This window comes from Brachyhypopomus gauderio, chromosome 1 (genome assembly GCF_052324685.1).
Source record: "Brachyhypopomus gauderio isolate BG-103 chromosome 1, BGAUD_0.2, whole genome shotgun sequence".
Taxonomy (NCBI): Eukaryota; Metazoa; Chordata; class Actinopteri; order Gymnotiformes; family Hypopomidae; genus Brachyhypopomus; species Brachyhypopomus gauderio.
In genome coordinates this window covers 26616489-26638944 of record NC_135211.1, presented here as the reverse complement: position 1 = coordinate 26638944, position 22456 = coordinate 26616489, and the positions used below count along the sequence as shown (strand labels likewise).

Here is a 22456-nt window from a genome sequence, read left to right as displayed (position 1 = left end):
ACCATAAAGGGGAAAAAAATAAATGTTGATAGTTAAGATGTGTCAAGAGGAAAACATTTCCAAACAAAAAGGTCAAGCTGACAGCTCACATTAGTTTTTTTTGAGGAGAGTTCCATATTTTCCTACCTTTGTCTTCTTTTACCTCTGTTGTCAAAGACCTGCTGTTTTGTTGCTCGAATTCAAACGCTGCTTTGATGAAGAGAACCCAGGATTCAACACAGAAGCTCTGGATGACTCTGTCATATCTGCATTGCACTGTGGGTTCATTCTGAGGTTACAGCTTTCTCAGGGGGCACTGTTGCACCTGTCTGGGAATAGAACAGCCAGAGGAACGCTCTGGATTTCACACTGTCCGTAATGTGGTGTCCCACCTGACTCTGTCATCGGTCCCCTTCTCTTTCTGAATGTTAGGGCTTTGTTCACAGATTTAGTTGCCAATATCATGTTTTCTGCGGCTTTGCTCAAGTTGTTCACGTGGAGATGTTGTAGAACAGAAGGTGAATGATAACTTTGAGCAGACAGCAAGAAAATCATTTTTAAACTCTGCATCTTGACGACAAACACACAGTTACCATCTCACGCCTTTAACTTAAATGACATCTCAACACAAATAACACTGTGCATTCAGGTCTTAGAAATCACCTGACCTGCCCCCGAGCGCTTGAATAAAGTGACGCAGCCATTCTCATCTGTGTGGTGCAGATGCTTCATGCTCAGTGTGATGCCTTCTGACATCTCTGCTTTATTTACCTGAGAGCGGTGATCGGCTTCGGGCCATAGGGTGGCCGTGCAGCGCGGGAGCCTATGCCAGATCCAGCAGCCTCCCCGAGTCCTCACTCCAATGTTGGGGAATGTTGTGCGGCCCACTGTTGCCACGCTCACAGCCGTGTTCTCCATCCTCACACTTCCTGCTTCTGCCTGCCACCACAGCATAAGGACATTCACACTTTATAAGATGAGAAGTTCAGTGTCTTGGGCCAGCAGAAATGAACAGAAACGGAGGTGATCCTCAGAGACCCTGACTCTACACAGCGCGTTGTAGTGCCACTGTCACAACGAGAGCTCTCCGCGCTGCCGAAGACGACAATCACCCCCTCATTATCTCCAATAAACATCAATTAAGTGCCATTGAGTGACACTGCTATAACACATGTCAACAAGATCAAATTAACGAGGGCCATTAAAATCGAAACCTTCTGCCTTTATGACAGGAGGAACCAGCACGATTGCAGCCAGGCCTCTGGGGTCTCCGCGCTCACCATGGCGGACTCAAGGACACTTAGCATCAAATGCGCTCGAGTTCCAGTTGATTCTCTGACGGACTCCGAAATCCTCGCATGGCTTTTCCCCAGCTGCATGCTGCGTTGCGAGTGGCTTACATTAAAGCTAATCTGTCCATAAGGCTTTGGGAAGGAGACGAAGACCATCAAAGCTCATTCGTTTAAAAGATGGGGAGGTCTGAGTTTAAAACCAACCAAAATCTATCCTGTGGTACACCATGGCAAATACTCTATGTCCTTTAGTCAGAGAAAGTTTGCCCCTTTTTTGACAGTACATGGGAGGACAATCCCTCGTCTAGGGCTATTTCTCTTAATTTAGTGCCTCAGCAATCAGACATGTAGATCAGACATGTAGGATTCACCCAGTGCATTTTAGGATCAGAGTAATCCCTCTGTCTCTTTGTAGAGTGTCTCCTATATATCACCCTGTCTCACATCAGACTGAACACACTCTGCTCTTACGGAGATGTGAGAAACCAGCTAATTAAGTAAAGGGTGATTCATACAGGAGACAGGCACACGTGCACACACACACACACACACACACACACACACACACACACACACACACACACAAACGCACGCACACACACACGCACGCACACATACACACACACACACACACATACACACACAATGGTTTCCTCTATTCTAGGAAACACAAACCTATATGATTTCATGATTATAATCAATTCAAATTAGAAGCTTGAATAAATAAATAAATAAATAAAATAAAAACCACAACAAACTGAATAATGAATAGGGCTTCTGTGATTTTAACCTGTATTATGAAACTGTAGCAGGACTCCCTAACCAACATCCATCAATGTGTTGGAACGTTTCTCAGGCACCATCCACAACATAGTTTGGTTTAATGTAGTCTGGGTGTCATAGCAACCAAAACATGACCAATATACTTAACATGAATAATTAATGACAGTTTGTGTCATATAAGCACTTTTTCAAAAATGATGAAAAAATGTTTCCCAAATATTACTGTGTATTACTATATTACTACTATATTACTACTATTATGAATTAAATACTTGAATGAATTAAAACTTTTCTAAATCATAAACAGTAGTTTGCAATTTATTAAAAATTAAGAATATAAAAAATAATCACATTTAATCACATTTGAGAATTCTATATTTAAATCTGGAAAACTTTGTTATTGACACTTGAAATAATGTGTTTTTGACATTATCAGTTGTATTGTTAAACAAAAACACGTTTTGTGGGGGCTTATAAGGTTTTACCATGAATTTGTCTTCTTCTGTTACTTCATAGCATAAAGCGATTAGCAATCAGAACGTCTTCAGTAATGGCGTCGCTGCACAGACCTTCTTTACTCTGTTCTTGCAGTAGTGCTTGTGTTTCTACAGATGTTTTCAGCACCCATGCACAAATTCTGTCATACTGGATTACTTTAATCTCCACACCAATCAGCTTTTAGTGTTTTCTCCTGCTTTATTTACATTTTTATTGCCTAATCAAAGTGTACTTGGCATATCACAAACTCGCACGGGCTTGGAAGCATTTAGACACCACTCCACACACACACAGACAAAAACACTTCACACACACAGACAAAACACTCCACACACACAGACACAAACTATCTGATGAGGGCTGGGAGGATTACACATGTGGCATAATGTCTCTGACAGACTTAACACTGCAGACAGAGTAAACATTTAATAATGCCTAACAAACACTTGCTGCAATGATCTAATCTATATTATTGATATTTCATCATCATCATCATCATCATCATCATTATTATTATTATTATTATTATTATTATTATTATTATTATTATTATTATTATTTGATTTAGTGAGAAACATTGTGAGGTTTGAGTATAGGATCAAACCATTGGATTTTGATGGCAATAACTAAACTAAACTATGTCCAGAATCCTTACACTTGTACACCCTAATTTGGGTACCTATACCTAAACTCTTAACTGTCAGGATGACTTTATAAACTGCGTTACAGACTGACTATATCAACTGTCTTACAGACTGACTCTATAGACTGTAACCATGCCATACTGTCCATCCTCCAGCATTTCACCAGTGGTCAGTTTCTAACCTTAGGATCAATGTATGGTTGTTTATAGTCAGGTAACAAAGCATATGTTATAACATAGGTAACACTACAAATACCCCCAAACGTGCCTACCATGTCAATGTTAGTGTACTACTGACCACGGTTCACAACCCACACAATGCTGGATCAGCAGAGGTCATGTGATCAGAACAGGACCAATGAGGGTGGCTGATCTTTTGCCAATGGCAAATGTATAATTTACCTGTAAGATTGCTGTACCTAACCACTGATTAACTGGATGAAGACAATAATATATGCAGGATGTTCAAAAGCTCAAAGGCATTTGGGTAAATAAAACCTGAAATCAGAGTATATTTAAAACAGTGCACATCAGGTTCTTCAGCCAATGTGCAGAGGACTTAGTCTCAGGCTTGGCTGGAACTTCACGTCCTGAATGATCCCAGCATGGGGAGGCGATGCACTCTACTCGCAAGGGTAAACGTGAGTGAGAGGGAAACAGAATGTGTGTGTGTGTGTGTGTGTGTGTGTGAGGGAGATGGATGGATAGAACTAGATAGAAAGAAACAGGGTAGAAGGAGGGGGGGGAGCCCTGTGGTGCCTGTCACTGGGGTTGCCTTGGTGAAAACAGGGGGCAGCTGACAGACGCACCGTTTCGCTTCCTCTGAGCACGCTGGCACTCCACTGGGAAGTGCTTAGTGCACGCTGGCGTACATCCCGCCCGCAGAGCCGTTCACAGCGAGGACGGGCGAAGCAGCCCGGGACGGGTGATCTACGGCATGTGCCTATGTTTTAGAAATGGTTAGCAGCACAGAGATCGGTTCTTCCGCTGGCATTTCGATTTGTATCCCAGTTGTGCCATGTGCCATGGGTGAAGATCACAGAGAATTCAACCTGGCAGCATCTGCATTTCGCGGAGACAGGTCTCCTCTGCCCCGTACTGCTAAACGAAAAAACCAACCAATCCGACAGCTGCATACTCGTGTGACAGAGCCGAGCGTTTTCGGGTTCTCCTAAAAGTGCGCTGAAGCACTAGACGATGCTACGCTGACAGTGGTATGAAACTGCAATGTCATCTGCTTCAGCAGGGGAAGAACACCATCTCCTCTCTAGCTGGTATTCACTGTGGAGCTCTGTGGCAAGGGAGAGAGCCTGTAGCCCCTAACAGGTGGGAACCATGTGTCACACAGTCTGAAATCTCACTGCATTCCCTAGCGTTCTCTTTCAATTATGGGACACAGCCCCAGTTACCCTAGATCGCGTCCTGTCTTCACTACCCTCTTTCTGCTCCTTAACTCATGGACCAAATATGTGCTTTGGATTCATTCTTTCTTCCACACGTCTCACGTGCCCGTCACTGTGTTGCTAATCTGCGTCACTTTCCACTTGACTATTTTGTATAAAGAACTTTTGCCCTGTTTATCAGATAACACCTCTTTGTTCTTTGCTGCTTCTGGTCCTTGAGTCCTGCAGAGTTATTAATCCGTTCACTTCTGTTCTCATGTGGTTTTGTGCTATTGGCTTTCTGTTTGTATGGGTACCTTTGTTATTAAAGGTTGTTACATTCTCTTTACACCTACGTTCACATCTCCATCCCCTACAAACCCTGACACTCGTGTCTTCACAGCCTGGATGGATGTCTTCTCTGGAGATCCACATTTTTTGTTGTCTGATCAAAAATGTATGTAATGTCCAAATTCTGTCAGCCTTATCGGTCCATTCCTGCCTCCTTAAAGACCAGCCAGAGATGCTCAGTTGCAATGTAATTGGTGAGTGGCAACTTATGTGTTGAGAAAGGAAACTGACCCTGCAAAGAGGTCAGGCTTGTTGAGGTTGAAATCTATAGAGATCTGCTGCACTGAGCTGTAAAATAGGGCATCATTGATAAAATACATTTAAGTATATATAAAATAAATTAAAAATATCTGACTGCACTTTGATTAGTTGCAGAACTGCAAGATGCTTTTACCAAGTCGTGAAATTCACCTGTTTGTTTGACAGAATAAACACAGACTATCCCCAAATAGCTACAGAACAGGTGATGTCCTGCCAGTGATAATGAATGTGCATAGGGAACCTCTCAACACCTTTAAAATGTCAAATGCCAGTATCAAAGTGGCAGAAGGATAGGCTGTGTGAAAATTACAATCTGCTCTAATCATCCTCAGATAAATATAATTTACATTTACATTTACGGCATTTGGCAGACACCCTTATCCAGAGCGACTTACATTTTTATCCCATTTTTTTATACAATTGAGCAATTGAGGGTTAAGGGCCTTGCTCAGGGGCACCTCAGTCATGGCCTCAGGTCTGGGGATTGAACCCACGACCCTCCGGTCACAAGACCAGTTCCCTACTCCATAGGGGAACTTGAAGATTACTTCAAGTATTTCTGTAATCTTCCTAAATGCTGCATGGATCACCTTTTAATACTAAAAAAAGTTAGATCAACAATTCATATTGAAAGATTTGCCAAAATAGACAGCATGGGAGTAGTGACCATGAACACACGTGTGCCATACTTAAAAGGTTGTGTCTGCTCATGAACACGCGTGTGCCATACTTAAGAGGCTGTGTCTGCTCATGAACACTTGTGTGCCATACTTAAGAGGCCGTGTCTGCTCGTGAACACACGTGTGCCATACTTAAAAGGCTGTGTCTGCTCGTAAACACGTGTGTGCCATATTTAAGAAGCCATGTCTGCTTGTGAACCTGCGTGTTCCATACTTAAGCGGCCGTGTCTGCTTGTGAACCTGCGTGTGCCATACTTAACAGGCCCTGTCTGCTTGTGAACCTGCGTGTGCCATACTTAACAGGCCGTGTCTGCTTGTGAACATGTGTGTGCCATATTTAAGAGGCCCTGTCTGCTTGTGAACATGCGTGTGCCGTATTTAAGAGGCTGTGTCTGCTTGTGAACACGCGTGTGCCGTATTTAACAGACAGGTACATGCGGATGCAGGGAGGCACAGCCGGGCTGATCATGTTATTTTAATGTGTGAGTGAGAGAGGGAGTCTCTGGCTCAGCAGGGAGCTTCTGGGGCAGTTAGGGAAGAGCTGGAACACACCAGCAAGAGAAGGGCAATTCTCAGAAGCACAAGTGCACAATAGCATTGGAAGAGGCTGGAGTCATGATACTGTTACACGTTACACACACATGCACACACATACGCACACACACAGACGTGGACACACACATGTGCATGCGCACACACATACATACATGGTTAACCAGACATACACACACATGCATATGCAGACACACGTGCACCCACACACACAGACACACACATACACTCACCAGCCACGTTATTAGGTACACCTGTCCAACTGCTCATTAATGAAATGTCAAATCAGCCAATCACATGGCAGCAACTCAATACATTTAGGCATGTAAACATGGCTAAGATGATCTGCTGCAGTTCAAACCGAGCATGATTTAAGTGACGGGCTGGTCTGAGTATTTCAGAAACTACTGATCTACTGGGATTTGCACGCACAACCATCTCTAGGGTTTACAGAGAATGGTCCGAAAAAGAGACAATATCCAGTGAGCGGCAGTTCTGTGGGCGCAAATGGCTTGTTGATATCAGAGGTCAGAGCAGAATGGCCAGATTGGTTTGAGCATCTCTGAGTGCACAACACGTCGAACCTTGAGGCAGATGGGCTACAGCAACAGTAGACCACACCGGGTGCCACTCCTGTCAGCTAAGAACAGGATACTGAGGCTACAATTCACACAGGCTCAACAAAATTGGACAATAGAAGATTGAAAAAATGGTACCTGGTCTGATGAGTCTCGATTTCTGCTGTGACATGGTAGGGTCAGAATTTGGCATCAACGACATGAAAGCATGGAACCATCTTGGCTTGTATCAACGGTTCAGGCTGGTGCTGGTGGTGCAATGGTGTGGGGGATATTTTTCTGGCACAACTTGGGCCCATTAGTACCAATTGAGCACCATGTCAATCTCAGTATTGTTGCTGACCATGTCCATCCCTTTATTACCACAGTGTACCCATCTTTTGATTGCTACTTCCAGCAGGATAATGCACCATGTCATAAAGCGCAAATCATCTCAGACTGGTTTCTTGAGTTCACTGTACATGAATGGCCTCCAGTCACCATATCTCAATCCAATAGAGCACCTTTGGGATGTGGTGGAACGGGAGATTCGTATCATGGATGTACAGCTGACAAATCTGCAGCAACTGTGTGATGCTATCATGTCAGTATAGACCAGACTCTCTGAAGAATGTGTCCAGTACCTTGTTGAATCTATGCCACGGAGGATTAAGGCAGTTCTGAAGCCAATACGGGGTCCAACCAGGTACTAGCAAAGTGTACCTAATAAAGTGGCCATTGAGTGTATATATATACTGCTCAAAAAATTAAAGGGAACACTTAAACAACACAATGTAACTCCAAGTCAACCACACGTCTGTGAAACCAACCTGTTCAGTTAGGAAGCAACACTGATTGTGAATCAATTTCACCTGCTGTTCTGCAAATGGAACAGAAAACAGGTGGAAATGAGAGGCAATTAGCAAGACACCCCCTATAAAGGAGTGATTCTGCAGGTGGTGACCACAGACCTTTTCTCTGTCCTCATCCTTTCTGGCTGATGTTTTGGTCACTTTTGCATTTTGACAGTTCTCTCACTATAGAGGTAGCATGAGGCGGTGTCTACAACCCACAGAAGTTGCTCAGGTAGTGCAGCTCATCCAGGATGGCACATCAATGCGAGCTGTGGCAAGAAGGTTTGGTGTGTCTGTCAACGCAGTGTTCATAGCATGGAGCAGATGCCAGGAGACAGGCCAGTACACCAGGAGACATGGAGGGGGCCATAGGAGGGCAACAACCCAGCAGCAGGACCACTAACTCCTCCTTTGTGCAAGGAGGAACAGGAGGAGCAGTGCCAGAGCCCTGCAAAATGACCTCCAGCGGGCCACTAATATTCATGTTTCTGCTCAAACTGTCAGAAACAGACTTCATGAGGGTGGTATGAGGGCTTGGCGTCCACAAGTGGGGCTTGTGCTTACAGCCCAACACTGTGCAGGGCGAATGACATTTGTCAGAGAACACCAAGATTGGCAGATTCGCCATTGGCGCTCTGTGCTCTTCACGGATGAGAGCAGGTTCATACTGAGCATGTGACAGATGTGACAGAGTCTGGAGACGCCGTGGAGAACATTCTGCTGCCTGCAACATCCTCCAGCATGACCGGTTTGGCAGTGGGTCAGTAATGGTGTGGGGAGGCATTTCTTTGGAGGGCCGCACAGACCTCCATGTGCTAGCCAGAGGTACCCTGACTGCCATTAGGTACCAGGATGAGATCCTCAGACCCATTGTGAGACCATATGCTGGTGCAGTGGCTGAAGTGTGTCAGCAGTTCCTGCATGATGAAGGCACTGATGCTATGGACTGGCCTGCCCGTTCCCCAGACCTGAATCCATCAATGCCATGTTGCACCACAGACTGTTCATGAGTTGACTGATGCTTTAATCCAGGTCTGGGAGGAGATTCCTCAGGAGAACATCCACCGCCTTATCAGGAGCATGTCCAGGCGTTGTAAGGAGATCATATAGGCACGTGAAGGCCACACACACTACTGAGCCTCATTTTAACTTGTCTTCAGGAATTCCCACTGAAGTTGAATCAGCCTGTCATTTGATTTTCCACTTTGATTTTGAGTATGATTCCAAATCCAGACCTCCATGGGATAACAATATTGATTTACATTGATCATTTTTATGTTATTTTGTTCTCAACACATTCCACTATGAAATAAATAAAGATTTTCAACTGTAATATTTTATTCATTGAGATCTAGGATGTGTTATTTTAGTGTTCCCTTTATTTTTTTGAACAGTGTACATCCATAAACAGACAGACACAGACACAGACACAGACACAGACACAGACACAGACACACACACACACACACACACACACACACACACACACACACACACACACACACACACACAGCTCTGAAGGTATCTGTGGCCACCAGTGTTTTCCCCACATGTTCTAATCTCCTTATTGAGCAGTGTACACAGTGCTGTGTGGTAGGAGAATTAGTGCCTGTTTAACAATGCATCAGTTCAGACACTTTGGAGTTCACCCTGCTCTCAGTACCGTGTCCTCAGGACTACCCTGCTCTCAGTACCGTGTCCTCAGGATTACCCTGCTCTCAGTACCGTGTCCTCAGGACTACCCTGCTCTCAGTACCGTGTCCTCAGGATTACCCTGCTCTCAGTACCGTGTCCTCAGGACTACCCTGCTCTCAGTACCGTGTCCTCAGGCCTACCATGCTCTCAGGGCCGTGTCCTCAGGACTACCCTTCTCTCAGGACTGTGTCTTCAGGACTACCCTCCTCTCCGGGCCGTGTCCTCAGGACTACCCTGCCCAGGGGCAGCCCCACTCCCCCTGTGTTACAGTCAATTAGCACCAGTGAGTCACTTCTATCAACCAGGCCGTCTCTCTGCACACGCCATTTGCATGTCAAGACTTTTCTCACATAGAGTTTCTCTAAGGAGATCAAACAACTGAAAGCATGCATGATCTCAGACAATGCAAAAAGTATTTTTGTCACACACGTTATAAATGTTAATTGGCATAATTACATAAATGTAAATGTCAATATTAATTATGATGGATGAACATGTCTATCCTGATTTACAGAGTTCTGATTCAACACTGTATCAGTTATGTCCCCCTTTATCCTTATGTAGGGGCCCCTGGACTGGGTCCCTGTGCTCTGCTCTGCAGAAGGGGCAGCACAATATGAGTGTTAGCCGCATGTTAGCCGCGTGTTAGCTGCGTGTTAGCCGCGTGTTAGCCGCGCGGTGGCTGACAGGAGCAGCCAGCAGCACTCAGGCGTGTGTTTGTCCTCCATGCGGGCGCTGGGACCTCCTTTAACACCCTTGAGATTTTCGCTGTGCTCTCCTGGGAGTTTTCTCCTTCGCCCAAGCCTTCCGAGAGCCTATTTATGTTGGACCTCGTTAGCGTGAGGAGACGGTGGAGAAAGAAATATGGGGCTTGGAAGAGGAGCAAGAGCATGTGGTGGTGGTGGTGGTGGTGGTGGGGGAGGGTGGAGGTGTTCGATGCGTTGAGAGGCCACGGTGTTGAAGCAGTCCTGCAACTAAAAACAGGATTCAAGCAAAACTGGACTGGGAAGAGGTTCATTCCAGCGGCCACCTGTAGCTCCGCCCGCTGTGCTTGTTGCAGGGGAAAAAACCATCATCGTGACACCCAGCAAAAGTAAATCACATTGGCCCTAAAAAAGCTCAAACAACTATTTATTTCAAGTGTTCATTTATGTTGACAACTAAACATTAAACTCAGGACATGCTTCTTTAAGAGCTTAAAATAGCCCACATCACAAGCAGGACACTCAGTATTTAACCTGATTAGGCCAACAAGCTACAAAGTCTTCTTGGGAAAACACTAGCTATACCGAAGCCTCTTTATGGACTTCTATGTTATTTGACATACTATTTAGTGCTCTCTTTTGGTGCTCTATTTAGTGATCTATTGGGCGTTCTATTTGGTGTTCCATTTTACTGTTCCATTTTTGGTGTTCTATTTGCTGTTCTGTTTGGTGTTCTGTTTAACCTTCCATTTGGTGTTCCATTTGGTGTTCTATTTGGTGTTCCTTTTAGCATTCCATTTTTGGTGTTCTGTTTGGTACATTTGCCATTCTATTCTGTGTTCTCAATTTTTCACCAACAGCCAGTCTTCCTCTCCATCTCTCAGGTCTTCCTCACTCTCACATAAATAAACTCCTAACCCAGAGGAAGTGTGACATATCTCATCCTCTCTCCCCGACTTGTATAAATAAATATTCATCTTCATGTGCTCTTCTGCACTGGCATGCCAAATGCAATTAATAAATCTCCCATCCACTTAGGAGAACTCCGGACGGGCTCTCTCAGGTTTAATTACGAACCTGCTATCTCTGCCTACATATTCCCAAAAATAGAATTCACAACCTCATCTACCTTGACGTCTCCCCGACTGCTAGGATCTGTTGTTCAGTAAGCAGATGACCCAGGCTTTGAGGATTCAGCGAGTTTAATTTAGTGTATTTGATAATGTACTCATGCACATAGTGGAGACAGTTCCACACATTCTCTGAGCAATTAAGGACAGTCACACCAGCCGGTTTGTTTCTGTTGAGGCTCTGGACAGGGAGTGAAAATGGTATGGCAGTCATGTTTACAGTGACAGCAGACAACAGCTGTCTAAATAACAAACACATGCTATTAATCTGGAGGAAGGTCAGGTGGTTCCATAATGACATCTCAGTCAAGATGCAGTGATAGCTGAGTGGGGAACGGGGCTGCAGGTCCTTCCTCCTTCTCCTCCTCCTCCTCCTGATGATTCACCTCGACTCTTCATGCACCCGCTAACTATCCACAGCGAGGAAGACCATGGAGTGTCGGCACTGAGGAAGACAGCGTACTTCCGGTCTTTTGCTACTGTGCGATCAGATGTCACTGCTGTTTGTCAGTACTGGTTCAGATTACAGCAATGAGGATGATGATGATTTTAATGCAATCAAATAAAAAAACTGTTTCTGCCTCTGTTAGCAGTCTGTGCCAACAGTGAGGTTCTTGTTTGTAGGGGTAGGGAGTCCAACTTTAGGAATGTGAATATTTCAGGAGGTGGCTTATAATAATGATCTCTTGCAGCCTTGAGATGCTTGAGTACAGACCTCAGAGTTATGAGTTCTGGTTCTGATTCTTATCACCTCTGTTTCACCTCTCACAAAGTCCAGCAGTCAGACCCTGCAACATGAAAAAGTTCTTAGACATTTGAAGCGAGTTTCAGAATCCCACGATCACCCGCAAACTACCCGCTGCCACTCTACCCTTCACAATCCCATTCAGTTCCGCATTAAGCCCGAGTCTCTCCTTGCTGCAGGAAACCAGGGCCTCTCCTAGTACAGTTCCACTTAGACATCTTAATGCAGCTGGGAGCTCACTGTCTGAGTGGCCCACAGAGCCCCCCCACCCCCCAACCCGCCACTCAATCCACAGTTAAGATATCTCGTTGGTAGATAACAAGCCGTCTCAGTGGGGATTTTTAGAGTCTCGTTTTTATTCCACCAGAGGATGCAGCCAGAGGGAAGGGGAGAGAGGAGGAGGAGGAACAGACCCTCTGTCAGTTCTCGTCTCTTTCACCAGGCTCAGGGAGAAGGTGAACAGGCACCAACCCCCCGTGTGCCGCCTGGCTCACTCTCGGCGGATGAGAGCCGACTGCGGCCTGGGGGAGAGATGGCGTCTTCTGATCAGTATTAACTCTGTAGGGCGATAATAGAGCAGTTGCGGGTCTCACTATTATGTTAACCACTCATTCAGTTCCAGGGGAAGCCAATCACTGCCGCGCAATGATGTCTTTAAAGAATTGATTACATTACATGGAAGGAAAAAATGGGTCAGAAAGAAAATCTGGATTTTTTTGACACAGTTAACAAATCTGGGTTAGACAGACAGCATCATGCATAATGACATCGATGGGTCCAGGGCACGTTGTACAGGGAAAGATGATCCTGTCCGACGCTGCAGACAGATGAAAAAGTGAAAAAAAAAGATTTTAAGCTGTGATTAAGGTGCTTAAGCTGTGTTTACACTCTATGTACACTGTGTTTACACTGTATTTACACTGTGTTTATGCTGTATTTAAACTGTGTTTTTATCTGAATCAATCTGATGACTTTCAAGTCATCCCCCCCCCCCCGTCCTCCCAAGTTACAAATAATTTATTTTGAAAAAGGCAAACAAACATAGATACAAATGAATAATGACTCTCCCTCCCTCTTCTGCTTCTGCTCCCTCCCTCAGTTTGCTATTCATTCTGGGAAATAGAATGTCCATTTTGTTCTATTCTTCTTAGATTAGGTCAGTAGCTGTTTATTATTTTGCATTCTGGTAGACCCAGTCAGTGTAATCTCATTGTCACACCAGACTATGTAAATCTCACTCATCTTTGAGGGGCTGGGCTAAATGACTGCCGTGGAAAATGACTGTTTGAAGCATGTTTGCTGTGAACAGAAGGATTTTCAGTCTGGACACAGCTTGCTAATTCTGGTTTTCATATCCCCCCGGTGGTAGACTTAGCATGTCTGAGGTAGCAGTCACCAGGAACAACAGATGGGCTTAAAGCTAGGAAGCAACCACTGTAAAGTAATAATTGATGTTTTGCTTGATAATTTCAGTTTATTTCAGCTTTAGTGAACATACCTCACACTGGACCTGTAGGACTACGTAGACTGTACAAAATGATTGTATATCTGTAGAAAATTGGAAATTCTTATTAATGAATAATCCATGTAGCTTCTGTTGTTTCTACCCCTTTAAGCTCGCTGGAGTCTGGAAATGCTGAGATGGCCACAGATCCCCCACACTCATATCTAAACACAGGGGAGTCAAAGAACATACAAAAGAAATGAGATAAAGGCCTGGTGACCTTCAGAAATCATTTGCTCGCAATCACCGCTACACATCTGAAAATATCCATCTCCATCACCACAATTAGGGCAGTAATGGAGGACCTTGGAACACATAAAATGTGATGAACCTTCTGGGAAAAGGACACTGGTGTATTCTGGCTCCACATATACTGAGATGAAAAAAATCTCTAAGGATCACAGTTGGAAACTTGTAGACACTGGCTTCGTTTCCCTTTCCCGTGATGAACCATCAGCACTATGCCAACACGCCCTTGGTAATGCTTTATAATGCTTTATAATGCTTTACAATGTCTTTCACCATTAGCTTTAAACATAAGTATGTGGAGGAACACAGTTCTGTGGTGGAATGAGAACATTGTGTTCTTCAGCTGTGACCCTCCTACTGTGACCCTCCTACTGTGCTGTGTGCTCTCATGACCTCTCAAACGTAGGGGACTGTAGCTATCTGCCAAAGGAAAGTCTCAGAATACTGAGGGATCGAAAGGTGTGTTTAAAAGGATTTTTCGTTTATCTGGGGAATGCTGAATAAAGTTAGAAAATGTTCTTACAGTGTGGAGCATCAGACACGTCTGCACACCTCCCAAGCATCAGTAATACAGCATAACAGGGCGAGGGTTGTCTGGGAAACGCTGCTTTGTGGCATCTCATTCTGATCAGTTGTTTTAATAGGACAGTAACCATGTGTGAGGAATAATGTAATGTAAAGTGACCTAACTGACACATTCATCAAGAGATTATCAAATGCATATTCCAGCATAGCTGTGATTATCCTCCGCAGGTGTAATATCAAATTAGCACAGAGTCCATCGAAAGCTTGGAGCTTTTACGAAGCCACTGCTCTGCACAGCCAGTCTGTCATGAGCCAAATAAACTTACACTGAACTGTATGAACAGATGATGGAGCGTCTAGATTGAACGGATGAGAGCAGCATTATTGTGTGCTGGTCCCATGGGCACAGCAGAATAAGCACAGAGAAAAAGCAATTCTATAATTATATAAGCAATAAACACATATGACGACCGTGGAAGAGTTTGTGGGCCAAGATGACGTCATCATTACGGATAATTCCTCTCACACCCCACGGGCCCTTGTCTGGTGAACTACACAGAGCAAACACAACCCAGCACTGCTCAGTCACGTCTGGGAGTGACGGGTTTCCCTGCTGAAGGCAGCCCGTTGGGGGTCGTTGGTTTGAATCCCAGTCGAAGCAACGGCTGGTGGGTTGAGTGTGGGCAGCTGAAGGCTCCGTGACCGTCTTGTACCCCAATAATACCATCGCACGACTTCCTCCCATTCCCTCACACATTTATTAGTGAAGCCTGATAAAATAAGCATGTTTTCAATGACCTAGTTGGTCCAAGGGTAAAGTCTAATTTTGGTACTTAAATGGAACTTCTTTGAAAATTAAAAGAAGTAACTTTGCAGGCCAGAGAATGAGCTTGGAATACACCACAAGACATTAAATTGAATGTTGTCTGAACTATCATGTCACCTCTGCTGTCATCTTAAATAGAATCCAATATTTTCAGTCAGCAGCAATAAGTAGACAAAACAGAGAAGATAAAGCACTTGACCACATAGTCAAACGACACCGCGTCTGAACCTCACTGAGCGCACTGATGTGCAGAGTAGCTTGTGAGTTAATTATTTCGTCAAGCAGATGTTAAACTTTGACTCTCTTGGTTTTATATAATCCTTTTTTTATCATCTAAATCCCTGTGGCATAATTATAGCAATAAAACCACTTACTCATTAGCATAGTTATGTAATCTGAACTAATGATCTGTTCCAAAGCCACAGTTAGTGAGACAGTGTGTGTGTGTGTGTGTGTGTGTGTGTGTGTGTGTGTGTGTGTGTGTGTGTGCATGTGTGAGTGAGTGTGTGTATGTGAGTGGGTGTGTGAGTGAGAGTGTGTGTGAGTAAATGTGCGAGTGAGAGTGTATGTTCATATGTGTGTGAGTGTGAGTGTGTGAGTGAGAGTGTATGTATGTGTGTATGTGTGTGAGTGAGTGTGTGCTCTTCAGAATGATCACATCTACATTCTGCAGCTTCTGGCTGCAAACTTTAGTGCTTCCTGCTGAGCTCCACAGAAATAGATCACCATAGAGTTATTTGCGGGCATGGTATCGCACACACACACACACACACACACACACACACACACACACACACACACACACACACAACACACACGTGCGAACGCACAAGATAAATCTCCTCATACCGTATGTTTCTTACAGACTGATGAAGGACAAAACACACACACACGCACACACACACACCAAGTGATGCTCAGGAATATCAGAAAATGAATGGCAGTGGTGTTTTCTTCACTGAGGACTCCAGTGGTCCCGGGTGTTCTGAATGAACGAGCAGCCTTCTCCTGCTTTGCATGTTTGAATTCATGAACATGGTGAAGCAATGTTTCTTTTTTAGAAGTTATGTCTTCATGCTCATTTTCTGCAATTCAATCCCTGTGTCAGCTACATGCAAACATGCAGACATGGTCTTCTGGTGCTGCACTGGATGTATGCCCTTTGTCGGCGAATGCTCTGAATACAGATTGCAAATTCACATCCATACAAAGCTGGAAAAATGCTATGGGCCATCACTCGATCCTGACAACCCTCGGCACTCACACAGGCAGCCGACGTGCCGGAGGAGAAGAGCAGACCCAGAGCGGCGGAGACGTGGCCCAGCTGAGGGACCTGCTGCCTGTCACGTTCTCCCCAGCAGGGTTCCACAAGTGGAAGAGGTCACATGGGTGCTGAACTAACACAGGGACTAGTGCCAGTCTTAGCTACCCCACCCGCTGAGGGGTTTTATGGGATCTTTATTTACCACAGAGAGCAAAGCTGTACTACAACTTAATCTGTCTACTGAAATCCTAAGAATAATGGATCAATCTCCAAAGGCTTACCATGACAGTTTCTAGGTGGACAGCAGAGATAGAATATTTGTTTTTCTAAGGATTTCTTAAATAATGCTAGCTCTTGGACAGGCTGGCTGTAAAATTTCCAATGTAAGACCAAGCCAATAAACAACAACGACTTTCTTTGACCTATTTAGCACATCTTCTCCAAGGCTAATAATTCTGGATGGGTAGACTGGACCAAAGCAGGTGGTGTGTTGTCATGCTCCATGCTGATGACGGACTGGTGCTTTGTCTTTTATTCCGTTATGGTGTATTATACATGGCTGAGTGCGCTGGCCTCTGCCCCAGTGTGGGCTGTCTGCTCCAGTGCATGACATTTGGCGAGCTCCCACCTCAGAGTTCGCCGTCTGCTCGTACAGGAGAGGACCTCGCCAGTATCTTATCTCCTGAATTAGAGCTGGAAGGTGAGATAAGCCCATGCGTAATCGAAGTGTGATCGTTGGAACCGTCCACTGCTCTGGGAGCAGCAGAACAACCAGCCCTCCTTTCCTCCAGCGCCCGCCCGCCTCGCAAACGCGGGACTCCCATTCGCCGACGCGGGACTCCCATTCGCCGACGCGGGACTCCCATTCTCCCTCCTGCAATTTTGACGTTTGTGCGAGGCCATGCAGTCCCAGATTACACAGCCTGGCTCCTTCTTTATCTGTCTGTTGTGCTTCGGGGCGTGCGGGCGTCCCAATCATCGCAGCCTGTTTTAATTATGGCCAAGTGTCTGTTTGGGGTTAGCGGGGGACTCGGGGGCCGCTCCACGCACACGCCAGCGCCGCTGGGTTTCCTCTGACACTCTCGGCTCTAAACGCTCTACAGACAAGCAAACAACTGTTTATCCATTCATTCACTGGCACTGCCTCTGTCTTCTGAGAGAAAGCCTGTCTTGAGTCAGTTTCAGACTCATTGTTCAAACGTGATGCAAATGATGTGTTTAAGCATATGATAACTGAACCGAGCGTGGTCTGTGGTAGTTAACATTCCTGCAGCAACTGTAAATGACACGGTAGGGAAAAATCACGTTGGCACGCTAACGCTCTTCAGTACCCATCTGCTGATCTACACAAGTAAACTCACTCCTGAACAGCTTCGTGTGTCTCACACACATTGCTCCCTAACTTGTGACACAGGGGTTTACGCTCCACCGTGAGGTTTTTGTTATTAGACATGACCGTGTCATGTGCACGGCAGCATCACCAGGATAAATGGTGACACCACCTGCCCCTGTCTTCACCAACCAGAGCCCTCTCAGCTCCACCCCGAACCTCATAACCAGCCCCTTCCGACCAGCCTGTGAGGAACGATGCCTTGGACTGACAGGGGGACGGGAAGCTGAAGACATTTGACAGGAAGTGTCTCCGTCTCACTCCGGATCCGCTGTGGCCTCGTTTACTCCAACTCCGCACATGCGATTATTAAAATTAAATATTTCAGCTGTCATTTGTAGTCTTGTCATAACCTGTCATAACCCAAGTCCATTATCATGTTCCATATTTCTCCCTACTGATTATTAGTGCAGGGTTGCCTCTATGTAATGTTGTCCATTGCATGCCTCTAATTGTGAAACTGAACCAATTACTCTATTCATTTAATAAACAATGAATCACCACAGCTGTGTTAGGATCTATAGTACAGTTCTATTCAGAGAGATAAGGTTAGCTACACCCTCTCTTTTTCATTGCTTTGGCTGATTGTTGAATATACTTGAATTATATAGGACTCTGAAATAACATCGCTCAGCTCTTTTTTATGTGGGGCGGTTGTATAAGGTATGTCAGACATCAGCAGTTTGTCTCTAATTGTCCTTGTGCCGTCTCATCAAAGTCGCTTTGAGTTTTGTGCCATTTTTCCCCCCCACCATGACACCTCGAGGCTCCCTGTAAAGTTCTCCTGCTGCCGCCGGTGTCCATGGCCCATTTAACAAACTTCTCCGCAAGCAAGTCCTTAGTGATCAGGTCTCGTCTGTCCACAGAACCACACTCAGTAGGGCCCGATCTTCAAAAGACATGCGATCGATCACCGGTTATCAGATGTGGACCCAGGGACCTAGGCCCTTACCAACCCAAACAGACATTTGAGGAGAGGAATCTATTTATTCATTGTTAATAAATTGCCACAAACCCTCAAGGTACTCAGAGACTGTTCCTAAGATCGCTTCCTTTCAAATAAAAAAAAAACTAAAATTACAAATAAAGTCAGAGATGAAAGATTAGTCTCCAAGTTATCTCTCACACAGCATGTTAAAAGCCACATTTGGTCAAAAGGATGATAACTAAGAAAAAGCCATTTAATTAGAGAATATAGAAATATCAAACACTACTTCAAGGACTTTCTGAAAGAGATTGGCCGGCTGGTGCCTTGGGCATCCAGACAGATATCGCTGAGATGTTCCCTTGTTTCTGTGAGAGTGCTGTGTCTGACAGGCGGGGAGCATCACCGCCTTCCATGTGTTTCTCAGAATAACTCAGCCACGGAGGGGCGAGCTGGGTCTTCATGTCTTGATAGAGATGTGTCATCTCGCCTAGGAGAAAACAAAGACACGCCAGGGACGTTTTTCTCCCTGAAGACGCCGCGTCTGTGTAGCGTCCACACGGCTGGACGAACCTCAGTCCCTCACTAAGCTAATGTTCCTCCCACCACATCCTACTCAAAGGTTTTTGTATTTTCTTGCTAACACTTTGTCCCATGCACAAGGGTAGGCTAACAGCTATTTCCGCACAAGCCAACGATTTAACACAGGTGCACAATTAGCTCTCTGCTCTTGCTGTGCCCCTAAGACATGCCTGAACTCAACTCCGCTGACCTGCTGGGCCGCCGTCTCGGGTGGCTCGTCAGGTGAGGGTGTCTGCGTCCACCATGCGCAGCTTGTCTCCAGGAGAGCAGCGCCTGTTCTGCAGTTCATGAGCTGGGTGACGCGGCGTCCCGGGGCCGGTCTCCCCCTCGCTTTAAGCATGTTCACAACAGGGTCCCTGGCGAGACCCATCGAGTGAAGGCTGTCTGATCCGGAGGGCAGACTCAGGAGCGGCTTCAGAACGAGGCACAACGGCGAGCATCTGACACACACCCGCCTGAATACGCGATGAGTCCAGCCATGGAGAGGAGAACGTTTTACAACACAGCGGGACGTGGCGTAGCGTCCTTTCACAGCAGACGCCGTGTTCACCCATAGTGAGGACAACACTGACGCCTGCTGTTAGACAGGTGATCTTTTGTCTTCTTGGAGGACTGCAGACAGACTCAGGTGTGCCCACTTCTGGGTCTGCAGATCTACCAGCCTGCAGAGCTGAACCCCAGCACACGTGTCTCCAATCCCAACCACAATCTGCTTGATTTACCAGGTGTGTACAAATATGGAAAATGCTACGATGAGAGCATGTTTAACACACCACACAGACTGAACAAGCACACAATGCGATTTATTTACATATATAAATTCTCTATACAACGAGCACAAAATATAGGAGGTGTTTTACATAGAGGTATAATAGAACAGATGTATGAAAAGGGTATCTGTACTTTGATATAGTTTTATTTGAGACCAATGCAAATATTCTCATGCTATTGTATGAGAATCCTGTATAAATTTGATCCAGTGAATTCAATTAGGGTTGTAACTCTGCAGGGTGTCAGATCTTCAAAAACAACGTCAGGAACCAACTTCTGGTCAACATCCAAAAGTTCTGCAGACAGTAATATCTAGTTTATGTGGGAATAAAAGACAGTTTGTGTCAGAACTGTCAGCTTCTGTGAGAAACATTAAAAATGCTGAAACCATGAGCACAGCCGTCCATCATTTTTCTGCCTAAAACATTTTGAAATTCGTTTTCTAAAAAACTGGTCAGTTACCACGTGCTAACACTGATCGGTCTTCTCGCGGTCTAGTTTGCCGTGATGGACCCCTCTACTCCAAATGTTGCGTTTTTTTCCACAATCAACAATGACAGGTAGGAGACAAGAAAAGCTGAATCCATTTTTGTCTTTGGTTGCCATGGAATCTTCACAGCTCTGGCCGCTAAATTTTAAGCTGACGTGAAAATCAATGTGAAAATGTTGCTCTCCTAGCTTTCACACGCCTGACACTGTGTCATTCCTCAGCTACCATAAATAGGACCCTCCACTTATAGCTGTAGGGAAAAAAAGAGAGTGGTGGTATGGGGGGGTGGGGTGTGTGTGTGGAGGATGTGGGAGGGAGTGGGGGTGTGAGGTAGGGGAGTGTGGGGAGTGGGGATGGTGTTGGGTGGTACGTCTCGAAATCTATTTCCAACCTCATTTACTATAGTGAACGGCAGTGATGAAAGATGTCATAATATCAGCAGTGAGGAGGCCTGTGTAGGGAATCCACTGCTTTTTCCTCCATTAACTTCCCGTCTGATTATGCAACACAGACCGCCTCACGTCCCCTCCACACACGCCTCACGCCCCCCACAGACCGCCTCACACCCCCTCCACACACGCCTCTTCTCCGGCACCACATCGACTTTTGGTTTATCGATTCAAACAAGTTTTTGCCAACCTTCCCAATGATAACCATTCTTCCTACCGCCCTACCAGCCGCCTCTTACCAAACTTTAATAGCTTTTAACATAGTACAGTGCTGCGTTGGTAACAAAGAGAGGCTTCCCCCACTCATTAATCATCATGACAACCCTTTTGTTGTCAGTTAGCAGCTGTGTGTAGAGGAACATTAGTCTTCTATTCTGGCCTGCGGTGCTCAGCGGCCCCCACCCGCCCCCTTTTCACGGGGAATCGGAAACCGGAGGGTCTGTCTCCTGCTCCCCTATCAACTGCTAATTGAACTCCCAGCTGTTAAGAAAATGGCTCCTGTGTGCTTCTTTTTTTCCTCTCTACACTTTTGGCAGATATGTTTGTCTGGCGTGAACCCAGGACATTTTCATGGTAGTAGCTGCCATGTTAACGATTTGTTTAAGAAAGGAAGAAATGACTCTGTCTGAAATGCTTGAACCAGCCATTCCCGAAGAACTCAGAGAATGTTAATGTTAATGTTAGTGTTAGTGTTAATGTTAATGTTAGTGTTAACCTTCAGTAAGAAATCTGCATCGGTTTATCTGCCATATCTGTAGGCATATCAAATATTCAAGAAAACTACTATTGTATGAAAAATAGAGCAAGAATCAGAGTTAATGCTTTAACATCCAGGAGTCTTGACTTTGGTAATGGACACTTAACTGAATTTCCAAAAGGACAATTCAACAGAAGACAACAACAGGAGCTTTAGCCAGGACAAGAGAACAGAGGACATTACCGCGGCGCTAACATCTCTCAACCAGCCAGTTAGTTACAGAATAGATTCTGAAGCAACACTACTAGTGTGCAAATCACTGAATGGATTAAATCAATGAATCCAGTAGGGCTCTTAGATCCATGGATACAGGCCAGCTAGTAGAGCCCAGAACACAGAATATACACAACGACAAAGCATTTAGCTTTTATGCTACGTACAACTGGAAGCAACTTGCTAAACTTAAATGTTGTCTAAATAACTGTTTTTAAATCCAGACTTAAAACCTCTCTGTTGTGCCTCTGACTGAGCTCTCGTGCTATATTCTTACAGCACTTTATTTTAGCAGAGCAGTTATAACTTTCAGTTTGTTTTTAAAGCCATTTTGCATCTGTATAATTAATTTCAGTATTTCATATCAAATGTAGATTCTGCTTTTATTTTAAAATCACTTTTACT

General features: G+C 45.0%; 1 long non-coding RNA gene across 1 annotated transcript in view; it reads right to left on the bottom strand.

Annotated features, from left to right (window-relative positions):
- LOC143514752 (uncharacterized) overlaps nt 1-22456 on the bottom strand; it is a 51764-nt gene that overhangs the window by 11099 nt on the left and 18209 nt on the right. The window contains exons 3-4 of the long non-coding RNA XR_013130947.1: nt 751-918; nt 127-308 (exon numbers count right to left, since the gene is read on the bottom strand). This is a non-coding gene — a long non-coding RNA (uncharacterized LOC143514752). The remainder of the gene's footprint in view (nt 1-126; nt 309-750; nt 919-22456) is intronic.